Source organism: Oratosquilla oratoria, chromosome 18, assembly GCF_046742065.1.
Source record: "Oratosquilla oratoria isolate Oo_2021 chromosome 18, ASM4674206v1, whole genome shotgun sequence".
Taxonomy (NCBI): domain Eukaryota; kingdom Metazoa; phylum Arthropoda; class Malacostraca; order Stomatopoda; family Squillidae; genus Oratosquilla; species Oratosquilla oratoria.
The window spans coordinates 15529670-15546966 of NC_134794.1; the positions used below are offsets into that span (position 1 = coordinate 15529670).

At 41.4% G+C, this 17297-nt stretch overlaps 1 protein-coding gene across 1 annotated transcript in view; it reads right to left on the minus strand.

Annotated features, from left to right (window-relative positions):
- The window catches only part of LOC143035072 (ras-GEF domain-containing family member 1B-like), a 333289-nt gene extending 317950 nt beyond the window's left edge, over positions 1–15339 (minus strand). The window contains exon 1 of the mRNA XM_076201577.1: positions 14299–15339. The gene's annotated coding sequence lies outside the window, so the exon portion shown is untranslated. The remainder of the gene's footprint in view (positions 1–14298) is intronic.
- Positions 15340–17297: the final 1958 nt, after the last annotated feature.

The following is a 17297-nucleotide window of genomic DNA, read 5'->3' on the forward strand; positions in this document are numbered from 1 at the left end:
ATACATACATACATACATACATACATACATACATACATACATATATATATATATATATATATATATATATATATATATGCAGTACTTCACAAGATCACGTGAAAATAATTTGCAGAAAAAACCCTGGGAAATAAGAAACTTAGTCCGAAAGTTTTCGTCTATTTTCGGTATTCCCTGAAGATGTCTTAAATAGACAAAAATGTTTGGACTAAGTTTCTCATTTCCCAGTGGTGTTTTTCTGCATATATATATATATGTATACATATATATATGTATGTATATATATATATATATATATATATATATATATATATATATAATGTGTGCCAAGCAAGGGGTAAAGTAAACAAGGCTTAGGTCTAACCATGTTTAACATTCAAGGTAATACGAAACGACAACAATGGAAGGAATAAAGGACAAAAGAGAGGAGGTTGGATGATAACTAGGGTTCATAAAGGATTATAGTGTGTCTAGACCGAGTATTCATTACAGAAAGTTATCGGTAAGATGACGAAAGAAGGAGAGAAGGAGAGGAGATAAAGGTGACGTTCATGGACCTAGAAAAAGCATATGATATGGAAATCGTACAAAATTATATTGTGGCACATGGACTTCTGTAAGTGGAACTGCAGAGGAAACGGTATGGGCCAGTGTAGGAGATGGGAGATGAGGGAAGGGGAGACAAAAAGAAGGGAAGAGGAGAGAAGGAGAGAAGAGGGGAAAGGTAGGGTAGAAGTTCCCACAGCATCTACAGGACTCCACCGGATGTACTGGACTCCATCGGGTCTACACGACTACACCGGATTCACAGGACTCGACCAGATCTACAGGACCCACCAGATCTACAGGAATCCACCGGATTCACAGGACTCCACCGGATCTACAAGACTCCACCGGATTTACAGGACAAAATGTCACAATTTGCTTATGTTAGAGAGTAAGAAAGTTCATAATTCTTCATCTTTGCGGACAAACACGATTGTGTGAAGCTCTCATTCACACAGTACTCAATCACTCATTCTCTCACCCACGTACGAGTAATTATTTGTTCACTCAGTACTCAATCACTCTCACTCACACAGTTACTCACTTATTCACTGTCTCGTTTATTCAACGCAATTAACACTTTCATCCACACATTTACTTTCTCGTTCCCTCACTCGTCCCCTCTCTTATTCACTATCGGGAAACGTCCTGAAGGCAGTGCCCCGGACACTACTCGAGGCGCCGCGCCGCCAGACGGGAGGGCCTTCTTCGTCTTCTCCGGTCCGCGTCTCGAGGAACTCTGAGACTCTTCTTCTGGAGGCTTCCCCGACTTGCGTCGAACCTTCTCCCTGGCGCTGGGTAGAAGAGGAAGGCGGGCACCCCGGACACCGGACGAAATGCCTCGTGGTTCTCGTGGCCCTCGTCCTCGAGCAAGTTCCTCGGTTGCTCGAGGGCCCTCCAAGGACTGACGAAAGAGTCTCGTCGGAAGGCTTCTTTTGGAGATCGGGCGAACCCACAGAACACTTGCGCAAGTGTCGCCGACCGCTGTGGCCCCTCTTCTGACTACGCCTTCACGCCCATGAGAAGTTTTCAATGTGGTGTGTGTGTGTGTGTGTGTGTGTGTGTGTGTGTGTGTGTGTGTGATTCACCATGGTCTTGGATCACGTGTTGGACTCGTCATCGACAGCTATATCCCTCACAAAAGAGAGTTAAGAGCTCATATATGACCGATCTATGGGTAATGCTGTGATCTTACACGCGCACACACACACACCCAACTCCCCGCAGCGCAGCGACACTGAAATTATTTCAGCCCTGGGCGGGATTCGAACCCGGACTACCGTAGTGGCAGCCGGGAACTCTATCAACCGCGCCACGAGTCGTGTGTGTGTGTGTGTGTGTGTGTGTGTGTGTGTGTGTGTGTGTGTGTGTGTGTGTGTGTGTGTGTGTGTGTGTGTGTGTGTGTGTGTGTGTGTGTGTGTGTGTGTGTATGTGTGTGGTGACCACAGCTGCATATTCCAAAACAGGGGAAATCGGACTTTCTTTTGTTTTTCATCACGTCCTCCCCATCCATGTCCAACAGTAATTCATAAGTCTCTTCTCTTATTCTATTTACTTTACTGTATATGGTTTTCCGTAAACAGGTTCCCCCGATTAAAACTTCTAAATTCTTCTCCTCCACTGCCTTCGTGATAAATTTAATTACCATAACTTCTCGACAGCATCTTTTGCTTTGGAGGAGAGAGAGAGAGAGAGAGAGAGAGAGAGAGAGAGAGAGAGAGAGAGAGAGAGAGAGAGAGAGAGAGAGAGAGAGAGAGAGAGAAGGAGAGAGTCACTAATACCAGTTCTCCAGGCCCACTTATTTAGTTGGGGCAAAATCACATCCAAACTCAATCCGGCCCAGATGTTACCTTAACGTAGCCGCCCGGAGATGCCAGTGAGGGTGAGCAAAACAATATGTACACATATACATATAAACATACATACATACATACACAAACACACACACACACATACACACACACACACACACACACACACACACACACACACACACACACACACACACACACACACACACACACACACACACACACACACACACAATATATATATATATATATTTCTTGATGGCGCAATAAGTTAAGTCACTAACACTTGTCACGTGATAGCACAGATTCGAGTCCTTGGCTGTACCACGTTTCAATTTCAGCACGTTGGCCTCCTCGAGTCTCTCGATGTTGATGGCTTAGACTTAAAGTGTGTAGTAGTTGATTAAAAAAAATATATATATACATACATAATATATATATATATATATATATATATATATATATATATAGTGTGTGTGTGTGTGTGTGTGTGTATGTACATATACAAGACATGCATGTATACGGAGAGAAGAGGTCAAGGACAGAGGATACTGGGTGCATGGTCTATAGCGCCCCATAAGGACTACCCTTCATCTCGCCTGGCATTTATTGTCAAACATGACGCCCACTCGGATGTAACATTCTGGTGTTTGCGCAAATGCCGTCACCTTTTCCGTATCAGGGGAAGAACACTAAAATTCCCTTTTGGTGACAGAAATTCAGATGTGGGGAGCCCGCGCTTATGTTCCTATGAAGAGACCGTCTTTTATGTTTCATCAATTTATAATTATTCAAATAGATTGAGCCGATTCACGTTCAACGTCAGATATTTGTACAGCTGGCCGTAAGACTTGATTCATTCTACAGTTTTTACTATGCATATCTATATATATATATATATATATAGATATATATATATATATATATATATATATATATACATATTCGTATACTTAGGGCGCAGGTTCTCCTTGATACACACTGAGTTAAACACCACAGCATTGTCACAATTATTTATCTTCTTTCTAATATTTTCAATTCTCCTCACTATACAGTGGTTCTGACTTGGGGGGGAGGGGGTGATCGAAAACCAACTGTCTAAAGTTATCCATTTTAATAACAAATGTATATGGAAGGACGTCGCCTTGTTCAGTCCGTAAAAATGTAGTTGTTCTGTGTTCTTTGTAATTGTGTTGTGATAAATGTAACTATTTTGAGAATAACTCCTTGAAGTCGAAACGTCGAATTTGTTATTAAAATGGATAACTTTGGACAGTTGGTTTTCGATCACCCTCCCAAAGTCAGAACTATAGTAAGGAGAATTGAAAATATTAGGAAGAAGATAAATAAGTGACAATGATGTGGTATTTAACTCAGTATATATATATATTTATATATATATATATATATACATATATATATGTATATATATACACACACACATATATATATATATATATATATATATATATATATATACATATATATATGTATATATATACACACACACATATATATATATATATATATATATATATATATGGTATAGATGGGCAGGCTATCTTCTCTTATATATACCTCATTGAAAGTGATGGCTAGTTGTGCACTTATCATTTTCTTAAGAGTATTTTCGATATGTCTTACAATGGACTTCTTTCCCTTTGAAAGCGGGATTATAAATTCACAATAGGTAGTCATATCGATTACGGGTACAAGACCCTTCCTCAGAAGCCTGAGACATTCTTACTTTGTGGTTTGTTGCAGGCAACGGCAACAAACCACCACAAACCAAAGTATGGAACAAAACACCATAAACCCAACTATGGGACAAAACACCACAAAAACAACCACGCGACATTTCGCCACAACCCAAAGCCGGAGTGTCTCCCAAGCATACGACAACCCACCACTGCCTGAGCCACCCGGTAACCTCTTCCACATACCCAGTAACCTCCCCTAGTGAAGACCAAGTATGAATGCAAACATATAAAATATAAATCATCACTCCATTCTTCCAAACATTCTTCTCTAACCACAAAGTAACAATATCCTAACCGATTGAGGAATGGCCTTTTACCCGAAACCACGATCTGTCTATAATGACTACCTATTGTGAAATCATAAACCTCTTTTCGAAGGAAAACGAGTTCATTGCAAGACGGAAAATAATCTTAAGAAGATAATTGCACAACTAGCCATCACTTTCAATGAGATATATATATATATATATATATATATATATATATATATATATATATATATATATATATATATATACATATATATAAATATATACATATATATATGTGTGTGTGTGTGTGTGTGTGTGTGTGTGTGTGTCGTGTTTAAGAATTCTACCATTAAACATCTTATCAAAAAATTCCCCGGTAATTCTACAGGATGTATATACAATATTCCTTGCAAGAACTGTAGTTCCTGTTACATCAGTCAAACTGGCAAGGAACTGAAATTTAGGTTGAGCCAGCATAAATATAATGTTAGAACTGGCCAAGCATCAAGTGTTTTTTTTTTTTTGTTTTTTTTGCCCACATAAATGAAACCAACCACTCCATTGATTGGGACAATGCCTAAGAAAGTGTGTCTTGTCGTTCTTCGTTAAAAAGAAACATTATTGAATCTAGTCTTATTAAAAAGACGTATGATGGAAATCTTAACTGAAGTGTGGGCTTATACAAACTAGATAAATTTATTATCAATATGATACTGAAACTCCCCTATAAAGGTTTCATGTGACCAATTGTCACTTTCGTTATATGTCCATTATTTCTTTTTTTATTTATCATTGTAGCTTTTTTATATATTGATATTTAATCATTTTGTTTTTTGTTGTGAAACTCCCCCATAAAGGTTTCTTGTGACCAATTGTCACTTTCGTTACATGTTTACAATTTCTTTTTGATTTATCATTGTAACTTTTATATATATATATTGATATTTTATTATTTTGTTTTTTGTTGTGAACCTCCCCCATAAAGGTTTCTTGTGACCAATTGTCACTTTCGTTATTTGTTTTTCTATTTAAGGCATGGCACGGAGGGCACATGTATTGTTTTCATTTTCTCTGTCTTCCTCTTATTACTATATTTATACCACCATCTATAGCATGTTTTTGTACTCTGAAGATGCCTTAATAGACGAAAACTTTCAGTATTCCGTTCTTTTTCTTGTGGTTTCTGCAAGTACATGTATATATATGTATATATATATATATATATATATATATATATATATATATATATATATGTATATATATATGTATATATATATATATATATATATATCTGTGAGTGTGTGTGTACGTATGGAAATGGTAGTTGCCAACAAGTCTATTGAAATAAACAATATTGTGAGGACGGAGCATTTATTAGTCTACGACGTTTCGCTTTTTACTTTTTCAAGTACTTGAAAAAATTGTAACAAGTGAAATAAATATATGCATGTATGTATTATATATATATATATATATATATATATATATATATATATATATATATATATATATATATATATATATATATATATGCTTAAAATCAGATATACACATGCATAAAAAGTACATGAATAGATAAACAAATAAGTAATCAAATATATAAATAAAAATAAATCAACTAATAAAATGAATAAATACTAACAAAGGTGCAACACCCAGGTCGGGCAGTAGTAGAGAAGACTGACAGACAGATGATGCCCTTCTTGACTTGATACGTGGTAATGAGATAATCTTACTGTGTGTAAAAGCCTTGACGAGGTTCGCTTGCAAAAAAAAAAATGTACATTTCGAAACAAGAAGGGCATGGTCTACCTGAGTTCGGCCTGGCGAGGCAACACCGCTTTTGTAAGTTGCTGTACTATACTGTACTGTGTAGTGTACGCCCTAAGGGCACTTCACCCGTAGTAAGATCAAGGTCACTTCGACCATCCATTAAGGAGGTCATCCCGCCTCTTCTTGCTCCTCCGTGCGAGAACCTGGAAGAACCGGTAATGCCAACGTATTTCGCTGTAGGATGCACGAGTAGGCGAGAGGGAGGGGGGATCACCAGGAGGAGGAAGAGAAGGGAAAGGAGGAGGAGGAGGAGGAGGTTTCAGTATTAGTGGTGGTGGTGGAAGGAAGAAGAGGGGAAAAATAGTAAGAGGCGGATGAGAAAAGTAAAAGGAGGCAGAGGAGGAAAAGGAAGATGAGGGAGAAGAGAAGGAAATGGAGGAGGAGGTTTCAGTATTAGTGGTGGTGGCGGAAGGAAGAAGAGGGGAGAAAAGAGAGAGAGGCGGATTAGAAAAATAAAATGAGGTAAAGGAGGAAAAGTAAGAGGAGAAGAAGAGTAGGAGAAGGAGTGGAGGAGGAGGAAGAGGGTGAGGAAAAAGTCGTGTGCTAAACAGCCAGCGGGAAATGTTGATGGAACTGCCTAAGTTCCAGGTCGCGTCTTTAAGAGCCAAGTGACGTCATGAAATGAAGGTGACGTCATATCGTCAATGATTATATCATAATGATGTGTGACGTCATATGGAAAAGGATGACGCAATCAAGACCAAAGAGTGACTATCTGCCACGTGTCCTAGGAAAAAACCTCAGGTTTCTTGAACTCTTAGACAAGTTGGCACGATTCATGAACTTTGTTTTGGCTATGGATATCAAGCTATGGGGTCTGATTCTGTGCAAATATGTGGAAGTGGGTGTCGCGATCGGTTCACAACCCTTTTCAAACCGGGGGAGGGGGGCAAATCCTTCCTGATACATGAAGACATGTACAGCCAGGTTGGACACATGTTTGCGACATGTGTGTGGACGTGCCCTAACAACGTGACGAAGACTCTAAGCCAGTGGTTCTTAACCCCTGGGTCGCGACCCAAATTTGGGTCGCCAAGCCATTTTATTGGGTCGCTAAGGGTTTGCAGAAAATAATTATTTTCCCACTACAAATATATTATAATTATATACTGTAATAATTAAAATACATGATGCCTAGTTTTAGGATTCTAAGCAGACCATGATTAAATAATTTTGTTTCTGTAACCCGCTTTTAAGAGCATAATCATATTACTTATAAAGACAATTCGTATATCTATGTAGGCTTGGGTCGCGATGCTTGATTTGTGCAAAATTTTGGGTCGCTGCCAAAAAAGGTTAAGAACCACTGCTCTAAGCCCTTGTGTAACATCCTAAACTCAAGGAACGATGCACCAGCATGAAATAGCTGGTCCCCGACCTCCTCCCAACACGAAGACCCACCTACTTCGCAAGACCAATTGCCCTCCACTTCGACCTCTTAAAAACAGCTCTTGAGTCACGTCGATCTGCCACGCAGGTCGACGTGAAGAGAGCGCCCGGAAGTGTTTCCATGCAATTGCACCTCGCTTCGAAAAGGCCTTGAGAAACTGGGCAATTACGTGAGAGACGCCTTACCAGAAGGTATAGACGGTCGCGCGTGCACACACACGCACGTACACACACACACACACACACACACGGCTCGACGGTACAGACCTCCCAGGGCTGAAAAAAAATCAACTTCACCGCACTGCAAGCCGGCACTCCAACTCTGATGGGCAAGGAGTTGAGTGCGTGCGTTCATGTGTGTGTGTGCGCGCACGTGTGTTTGTTGTGTGCGTGTATGTGTGTGCATGTGTGCGTGCGTGGTGTGTGTGTATGTTGTGTGCGTGCATGTGTGTGTCTGTGAGTGCGTGATGCGTGTATTGCGTGCGTGCATGTGTGTTTGTGTGTGCGCATGGATGCATGGCATGCATGTCCGCGTGCATGTGCGCGGAGATGGATGCGTGCGTATGCATGACCACCAATAAACGAGCGAGCGTTGCGAGCATGTGGGTGTTTCCAAATGCACGTCCACCCACCCTCCCTGATTGATGACATGCAAATATATCCCAGATGCTTGCATGACAGGTCATAATTACACACACGCGCGCACGCACACACATGCACACACACACACACATACAGGCACGAAACCGTCTGTGTCAGGAACTTTACCCTGAGGAACTTTACTACCATCTCCTTTTCCCCCGTGGGAGAAAAGCCAAACTCCCCGGAGGAGATACAGTCACTAGCAAAAGTTTGACTCAGCCAGAGTTTTTCATGATATAAAATTCAAAATATTGGTCTGATATTTCTTCTATCTGTTCAAGAATGTTACCTAACTGTAAGCTAGAATCTACATAGGAAGATATATAACGTATTCGATAAATAGAAAATCGTATTGACCTTGTGAGAATTTTAACGTGGGTCAGAACTTTAGCTTATGACTGTTCATGACATCGAATATCAGAGATCAGTATCAAATATCATTTAGCAAACCCTAAGATTCCGGGTTTATATCTACATACGTACGTGATTAAAAAAAATACAGGGATAAATGTATTTCTAATATTTTCTTAAAATATATTCTCATTATGTTACGAGTATTTGTGACTAAACCTAACCCAGTATAACCATATCGTAAGCTAATTAACCTAACCTAATCTTACCTAACTTCGGTTAACCTTTCTCCAACCAAATCCAATTCAGACGCACACACACACAACTCGTGGCGCAGTTGGTAGAGTTCCCGGCTGCCACTCTACGGCGGTCCGAATTCAAATCCCCAGGGCTGAAATAATTTCACTATCGCTGCGCTGGCTGCGGGTTGTTACTCCAATTCTCGTGGGCAGGGAGTTGGGTGCGTGTGTGCTTGTAAGGTCACAGCATTACCCACAGATCGATCATGTATGACCTCTGAGCTCTCTTCCGAAAGGGAAATAGCTGTCGATCACGAGTCCAACACGTGATCCAAGACTAATGGTGAATCACACAAACACACATTCGCGCACGCGCCTAAACAACGTATGACTTGGGCGTCATTTACATGTAAGTACATTCTGTACTTTCATGCGTACATGTGCGAGCTTCCCTACAACCCAACTGGAACACAAACCCTGTTCACCTTACATCCGCAGGCCATTCCAGAACTGTGCAAATATATTTTGGATTGAATTCCTATACTCAGTATTTCTCTCATATTTTGTAAAGGTGCATTCATCGAATAATTAAAGATATTTTGGTATCTATATATCATCGAGATGGACAATTCTTTGCATATACCTAACCCATCGAAACCGTATGTTCTTTTGACGCCAGCTGATTTTATTCAACATAAAGGAAGCATCTCAGTGCGCCAACGGGCTGTTGGAAGACAGAATGTGCAAAAGCGTGGTCAAACATCCCGACCCACCAAACAAATTTTACTCTGCACTTATAGTGTTTGCTGATATTCGATCTAGTTGTCTACACATTTTTCACTGTAAGGCAAACACTGTAGAAAATTATATTGATCAAATAATAAAAGCTAGGAAATCCTTTAAAGTTGTTTCAATGCCTTTTGTCCCTCCGAATGTACCGAAATGTTTCCGCATACACATTTTTCACTGTAAGGCAAACACTGTAGAAAATTATATTTATCAAATAGTAAAAATTAGGAAATCCTTAAAGATTGTCCTTTGTCCCACACGAATGTACACGTCTATAAATGCACTGCTCACTTGCAGAGGGGATGGGCCCTTTGTCCTGAGAGGAGCCTGTGGGCAGCCCCGCCCTTCCGCCTTCCTCTTCACCCTCCCGTCCCCAACCGATGGCAACCAGACAGCCAGCCAGCCAGCCCGCGTCCCCTCGTCCACCTGTCCCTAACGCCACTTTCCCGCCAAGCTGATGTGTCGTCTGTACTGGAAATTCTCCCGCCGCTGCCCAACCCACCCCCTCCCTCCGCTACCCCAACTGTCCCTTCCGTCCTAAATGCATCGCCTCTTGGCCAAGCAATGCAGGAATAGAATTCTTACCCAACAGTACCCTTCCCTGATTCTGGTTCCACTACATTAACCTAACCTAACATAACTTTCTCTTGCACGCTGTAAAAAAAAAAAAAAAAAAGTCAAAGTTTCGCGAGAAAAAGACGCTGTAAAAAAAAAAAAACGTCAAAGTTTCGCGAGAACAAGGCATGACGTCACCCTATGTTTAGTGGGAAGGGAACAGAATCCGGGTAAGGGACCCATCAAAGAATTTATTTTTTGTCCCCATTAAAAAAATAGGAAGACACGTGCTACAAATAAGAGGAAAACGAGATGATTATATGGGAAGTACGGTATACAGAAAGATGAGTTTGTTTTTCAACAACGAAATATATCTATGTATTTGTATATTTCCGATACTCCATAGGGAAAGTTCGAATCTCCGTAACATTACGTGAACAAGTTTATTTTGACAATCAGCTCACAATATTTCTAAGATCACATTAATAATACGCGAGTATTTTTATTTTTGAGATTGCGAAGTACAGTTACCAGAATAGGCAGTCTATGCGTGACACATCTTCAGAAATCTAGTTGAACGTGTTTAGAAAATTTACAAATTATATTACTCAACTGAATCGATCTAGACCCCGTGATTGAATGAAAGTGCCTGTTCTTAATCAGAACAAAATAAATGACGTACATCACCTAAGAGATTAACCCCTTCCCTACCGGATGGTCCCTTGCCCTTTAGTTTCTCCTGCCGTTAGGCTATTTCAATCAGGTGCACCTGTACCTTGCGCTAGCGAAAGTGTAACTGATCATAAAGATGCAAAGGCTGAGTTCAGCGAGGCGCGCGCGCGCGCGCGAGAATTTGAATCGAGTTGCTGCTGCTGCTGTCGTCAACGTTCTTCTTCCGGTCAACAGTCTGTCGACGTCGTCCGCCACACTCTCACCTCCCCACGCGCACTCACATTCGCCCAAAGTCCCACTCTCCCTCGAGGTGCAGACTTCCCCTGAGGACCTAAACCTGATATGGGGACCTTGGTTTTGCATTATGGGTAGGATTTGGACCACGACACTCTCCCAGTCACCTTTCGTTTGCCCCACCCCACACCTTCCGACCCGTTCATTTTGGGCGTTTTTTTTTCCGAGTCGCGCTTCGGTCAGATGACGTGCGCAGTCAACTACCACCTTAGCAACAAGCGCTGACGTTGGCAACAGTCACTTCCGTATATAGAAATCCAAACGACGATCCCTTTCGCTAATCATGTGGGTCCCTTCAACGGAATAAAATCGTCTGGAGGCAACTAGACTAAATTAAATTGTGAATTCGACGAATAAAAACACATTACCTGGCCTTACTCCTCATCTACAGGTCCTATTCCAATATTAGTTTTAGAACCACTAACTAAAAAAAACTTTGAACTTGCTTTGAACACGCCGTCAATAGAGACGAGGTGAATGATAGACTTGGAACAGGGTAACATAAAGGAGGGATATATTATCATTTTCATTTGAGTGAAGATTAGTCTTTCATCATAGGAAAAGAAAATGGTGTGACTATGGTCAATACAGATGTCACTCAAGTTCTTAAATTACATTACTGATTGCATATGAAGCAAACTATATAAGGTATGTCACATTAGAAAAGGTAACATGAGTATTATAACTGAAAGCATGTGTGTGTGTGTGTGTGTGTGCGCGCGCTTGTATGTGTGTGGGTGTGCGTGTGGACGCGTGCGGGTGTGGGTGCGATTCACAATGGTCTTGGATCACGTGTTGGACTTGTGATCGACAATTATTACTCTCAGATGAGAGCTCAGAGCTTGCCCCGATCTATGGGTGATGCTGTGACCTTACACACACACACACACACACACACACACACACACACACACACACACACAACTCCTTTGCCCACTAGAAATGGAGTGCGCGCGCGCTCGTGTGTGTGTGTGTGCGTGTGTGTGTGTGGAGCGTTATCCAAAACTAGTGCGGGTTGTTTGCATCTCTGTGGCACCCCATTAACACCCTCCCTGCCGCCTCCCCTATGAACAACCAAATCCCTACCCCACTTTCCCTTTGGTCTGATGGTTAGAGTGATCAGCTCGAGGCTCAAGGATAGCGGGTTCGACTCTGCTGGCTACCGGTAGGTTTTCATGTCTGAGAGAAGCTGCTGATTCGATCTTGCTTGTCCCCCCGTGCTTACCTTGGGTAACGCACCGGGAATGGAAGGTAATACTTATATATATAAAAAAAAGAAACCAAATAAAGGTTACTGATTTCATATACCCCCTTCACACGAATGGTCACGACATTGCTGTCGAAATAAAAGAGCTAGAGATATAATAAACAAATGAATAAATAAACGATCTACAAAAAAAGGGAAGAAGAAAAAAATATCTGTATTGCGGCTCCATGATGGCGAGGCGCCTAGGGCACTCAGGAAGCGACAACACCCTTCCCCCCCGCCCCCGGCCCATCCCCTGTTCGGCTCCACCCTCCCCTTCATCCTGTGAATGGGGATAATACTGCTGGACAGTAATGAAACTCCAGCCTACTCCCTCCCTCACTCCACTCCACTCCACTACCTTCCTCCACCACTAACTTTCACTGAATACAACCGCAAAAAATAATAAATAGATAAAAAAAATTAAATGTAGACAAAATCATAAGTCGTCCCTGGCAGTGCAAAAGATAACTAATTTATAGCTCCTTTGTTAACTTGGATGTTCCACGAAAACAAATAAAATCGCCTAGCGACATCCAAAAACGAAAGGGAAAGTGCCAACCGGTACGGAAGGGAATAGAAACGTCCATAGGACTGAACGTATCTGAATGAAAGTCTGAACAAGAACAGGCTTGTTCACTTCGGAGAAAGAAAACAAACGACATGGCGTCGCCTAACGAGCTTCCTCATGACGTCACCCTATTATCTTTCCGTGACAAACTGCTCTGTTCTTTTTTTGGCCTAAGCTTAAATATAAACCTTTTAGTCGATGGAAATTTTCCTGGTCAGCAAAAGGGTTCCAATCCCTCCCGTCCCCCCACATATACACCTTATTACCACGTTTAAATTCAGCCTTCATGGTCCCCGACAGGACCACCGGCCTATCCTCTTAACAGACGATACAGTCTGTGTACCCCACCTCTGTATCTCAAGCCTACAATACGATAAGTTTTTCACAATACCATCCAAGCAACTGACTAAACTTTGTCCTTGAGAAGTAGTCAGAAATTACCACTGTCAATAAAACAGAAATACAACGCAAATATTGCTGACAATGGTATATGTATGCAATTGCTGTACCTTTGGGAAGGTTCCATCCTGATAATTTGAGCGTTCGCCTTTTCCTACAGACCGTAAAGGAAACTTTCATGGTCCAGTGCACGACCACCGCACTGTCCCCCTGAAGGACGGTACAGCCTTCGTCCCTCACGTACCGTAAGATAAGCTTCAACTCGGATCCTGATGGCCTCGGTTATGCTGCAAGTGGAGAACCCACAATATCTCCACCTCCCCAACCCTACTCCACTTTTCCTCCCACGTATCCGGAGGGAGCATTGATAGCCTTCTTCTCGTGCATTCGATATCTTAACTAATTGAGTGACCAATCATTAAGATTGCTCAGCATTCTTAATTAATTCCTTCTCTTTGGTGAAATGTTGACCATAAGGATAGAAGCGATGGTTATTGGCAATTATATACTACTCTTCCTCCTTTTCCATTTTCTTTACCATCACCACCTCCTCCTCCTCCCTCTCCTTTTCCTTCTACTCTTCCAACTTATCCTTCTCTACTTCCTCCTTTTCCCTTTCCGCCTCCTTCTATTCCTTCCTCCTGTTATTCTATCACTCCTCTTACATCTACTGTTTCTCCTCTATCTACTCCTACTCCTCCTTTTCATTTCCCTCCGCTTCATATTACTTCACATTTCTTCTTCCTCTTCCTCCCTCCCTCTTCCTCTTCCTCTCCTCTCCCACCCACCCGCCAAACTGCCCTCACGTCTCCACAAAGTGCCGTAATGAATGAGGCATAGATCTTTGGCAAGGGAGAGAGACGGGGGAGGTGGGAGGACAAAACAATGGCGGACAAACCACTCCGGAAGATAAACAAACAAACAAAAATAAACGAGGAGGCGTGACTTACCTTATCGTAGAGCGACGGGGCGGGATGGGATCGGGGCGGGATCGAGGCGCGATATCTGTTATTGCGTCACAGTCGTCGTCGCCGTCGTCGAAGTATCTCGCAACGAATGCCCCGCAACGCCTCCTTCGACGATATGACGTCACGTCGTTGACGATATGACGTCACGACGCGGGCACGGTTGGCGTCTTCTCCTTCAAGAATCGGGAGACAAATTTTATTTATCTTATGTCAGTATGCTGAAAGCTTCTATTTTACACTGATGGCTCTATCCAGGTAGATTAAAACGTTTACACTGAACTGCAAGTGTATCTCAGTTGCTACTCTCTACACAGAATTATCTTATAGTCACTATACACTGTAAGTACTGTATTATGCAGTCACTATCCTAGAATAGGTGTACGGGTAACTGCACTGTCAGAAATGTACCACTGATCTCTTTGTCACCGTACACTGTAAATACTATTTTGTTAGAATTATATTGAAATACATATATTTCAGCAACTTCACTGTTAACACTACACTGCACCCACTACACTGTAAATCTTGTATCTTGATGTTTATCACACACCTTGATCACTGTTATCACTGTATTCTGTGGAAGCTATGCACTGTAACCACTGTATCTTGTAGACTAAACACTAAAGTTAACCTTATTTTATAGTCACTATGCACTGTAAGCACTGTAGTTTGTGGTAGTTATACACTGAAATCACTGTAATAAGTCATTACATGCTTAAACAACCGTTTTAATGGCCACTATATGTACACTAAGATCACTGTATCTTGCAGTCACTGTTCACTGTCATAATTAGATATATATTCTAATCACCATATCTCCCACATCATACTGTCATCATAGTATCGTGTGATCTGCTTCACACTGTAACACTGTACTTGTGTACTAAATTGTTAGGTCCATTGTTTATGTTCTAGTAAGTCTTTGTTACGGTAGTACCGCTGTGGAGCAAGTGCTTCCTCGCTGGCCGCCACTGTCGGAATGAGATCCGGAACGTTGGGGAGATGAGGACCTCAAATGACGACGACTATCTCGCTTTACGTCATTTTCCTCTACGTCGCGACGAACGACGTTCTGCCTTGCGTCGCGTCGTTCCGCTCAGCGACGCCAAACTCGCGGACTTGCCGGCGTCGACGTGAACTTTGACAACATCCACTGTGGCCTTTGGTAATGTCAACAGAGAGAACCGATTCCCATTTTCTTTGTGGCCACATTTTATTCTTTTTCTTTTGGGCTTCACAGCTTCCTTCTCCAGATAACGGGATATTCCGGAACAGCTTTAGTGTAACATTCGATCCTGTGGCTACATTTTTTTGTGTCCTAACACAATGACCTATTGTTGTATTGATTCATACATGTTAGTTCCTTGAAGGATTTGTCGTAATTGGCGCTATGAATATATATAATCAATCTTTTTTATTTGCTATATTACAAATGCCTAGTAAGAGATTCTTAGTATATCATTCTAGAACAAAGTTTTGTCAACTAACATAATTCAGGATGTATTATATTCATTCTGCTATTTCTTGTACTTTTTTTGCTGCCTCTGTCATTGCCACAATTGTCTTTTTTACTTCATCTTAAAATGTCCTAGTCTGAATTATTATGATGCAGACGCACACAGGGTATATGTAGACCGTTTACACACACACATACACACGCACACGCACACACACATACACATATACATACATACTGCAAAGAAATCACAAACAACACATGATTCACAAAATATGCAAGTAATCACTAGGAAAATGAGAACTTGGGATGTGTGTGTGTGTGTGTGTGTGTGTGTGTGTGTGTGTGTGTGTGTGTGTGTGTGTGTGTGTGTGTGTGTGTGTGTGTGTGTGTGTGTGTGTGTATGTGTGTGTGTGTGCGTGTGTGTGTGTACAGTTGCCGAAAGATATATGTCCCAACCTCCTCCAGCCAACCCCGAGATGTGGCACCGTCGCAATTATGGAAAACGGGAGAAGGAGAGGTGAACTGCAACCTCTGAGGGACAAGCGGGGAACCCGGAGACAAAATGATATTCACGTAAGAAGAACAAGGTGAGGAACCTACGCCAGGAGGCGCTGAGTACCTGCGACCGAAGCCGTCACGACCCGTTTGAAAACAACAAATCAAAATTAATAAATTAGTTACCAAGATAACGTGAGTATTCCAAGGCACATAATTCTACCGCTTGGAAAGTATAAAAATACTTTCCAAGCGGTAGAATTATGAATCTATGTTATGTCAGTTAGGTTCTGTCTCCGACATGAACCAAAAAGAAACACAGTCTTCCCTAAGCTTTTGGCAGATTTAACTGATCCAACTCTTGCCCCCCCCCCCCCGGCCCCCCTCGCGTCCAAGGCTACGACAGTACCACATGCTGGGGATGGTTGGGCGAGGGACGGTAGATACAGACACCTGGCCGGAACGGTACATGTACATACATATATATATATATATATATATATATATATATATATATATATATATATATATATATAAACACATATATATATATACATATATATACACGTACATAATCTACATATACATATATATGTACATATATATATAATAAATATCTGAGTGCATGTATGCATGTATGTGTAAGCAGAAGAAATCACTTGAACGCGTGACTAATATGCAGAACAACCACTAGGAAAATAACAGTAAGGAGACCGAGCGCTTTCGTCTATTTAGACATTTTCAAGGTGTCCGGTCTCCTTTCTGTTATTTTCCTAGTGGTTTTCTGCATGTGTGTGTATATATATATATATATATATATATATATATATATATATATATATACATATATACATTGTTCTTTTGTATATATATTACATTTTGTATTTGTATGAACGTAAATATACACAAATAGTACGCTTGACTATGCACATCATCCACATTATTGTGCTGCATAATATTCGTTCCCTTGCACTCGATCCACACGAACCTTTAACCTTAATCGTCTGGCGCCATAAGAGAAGAAGTT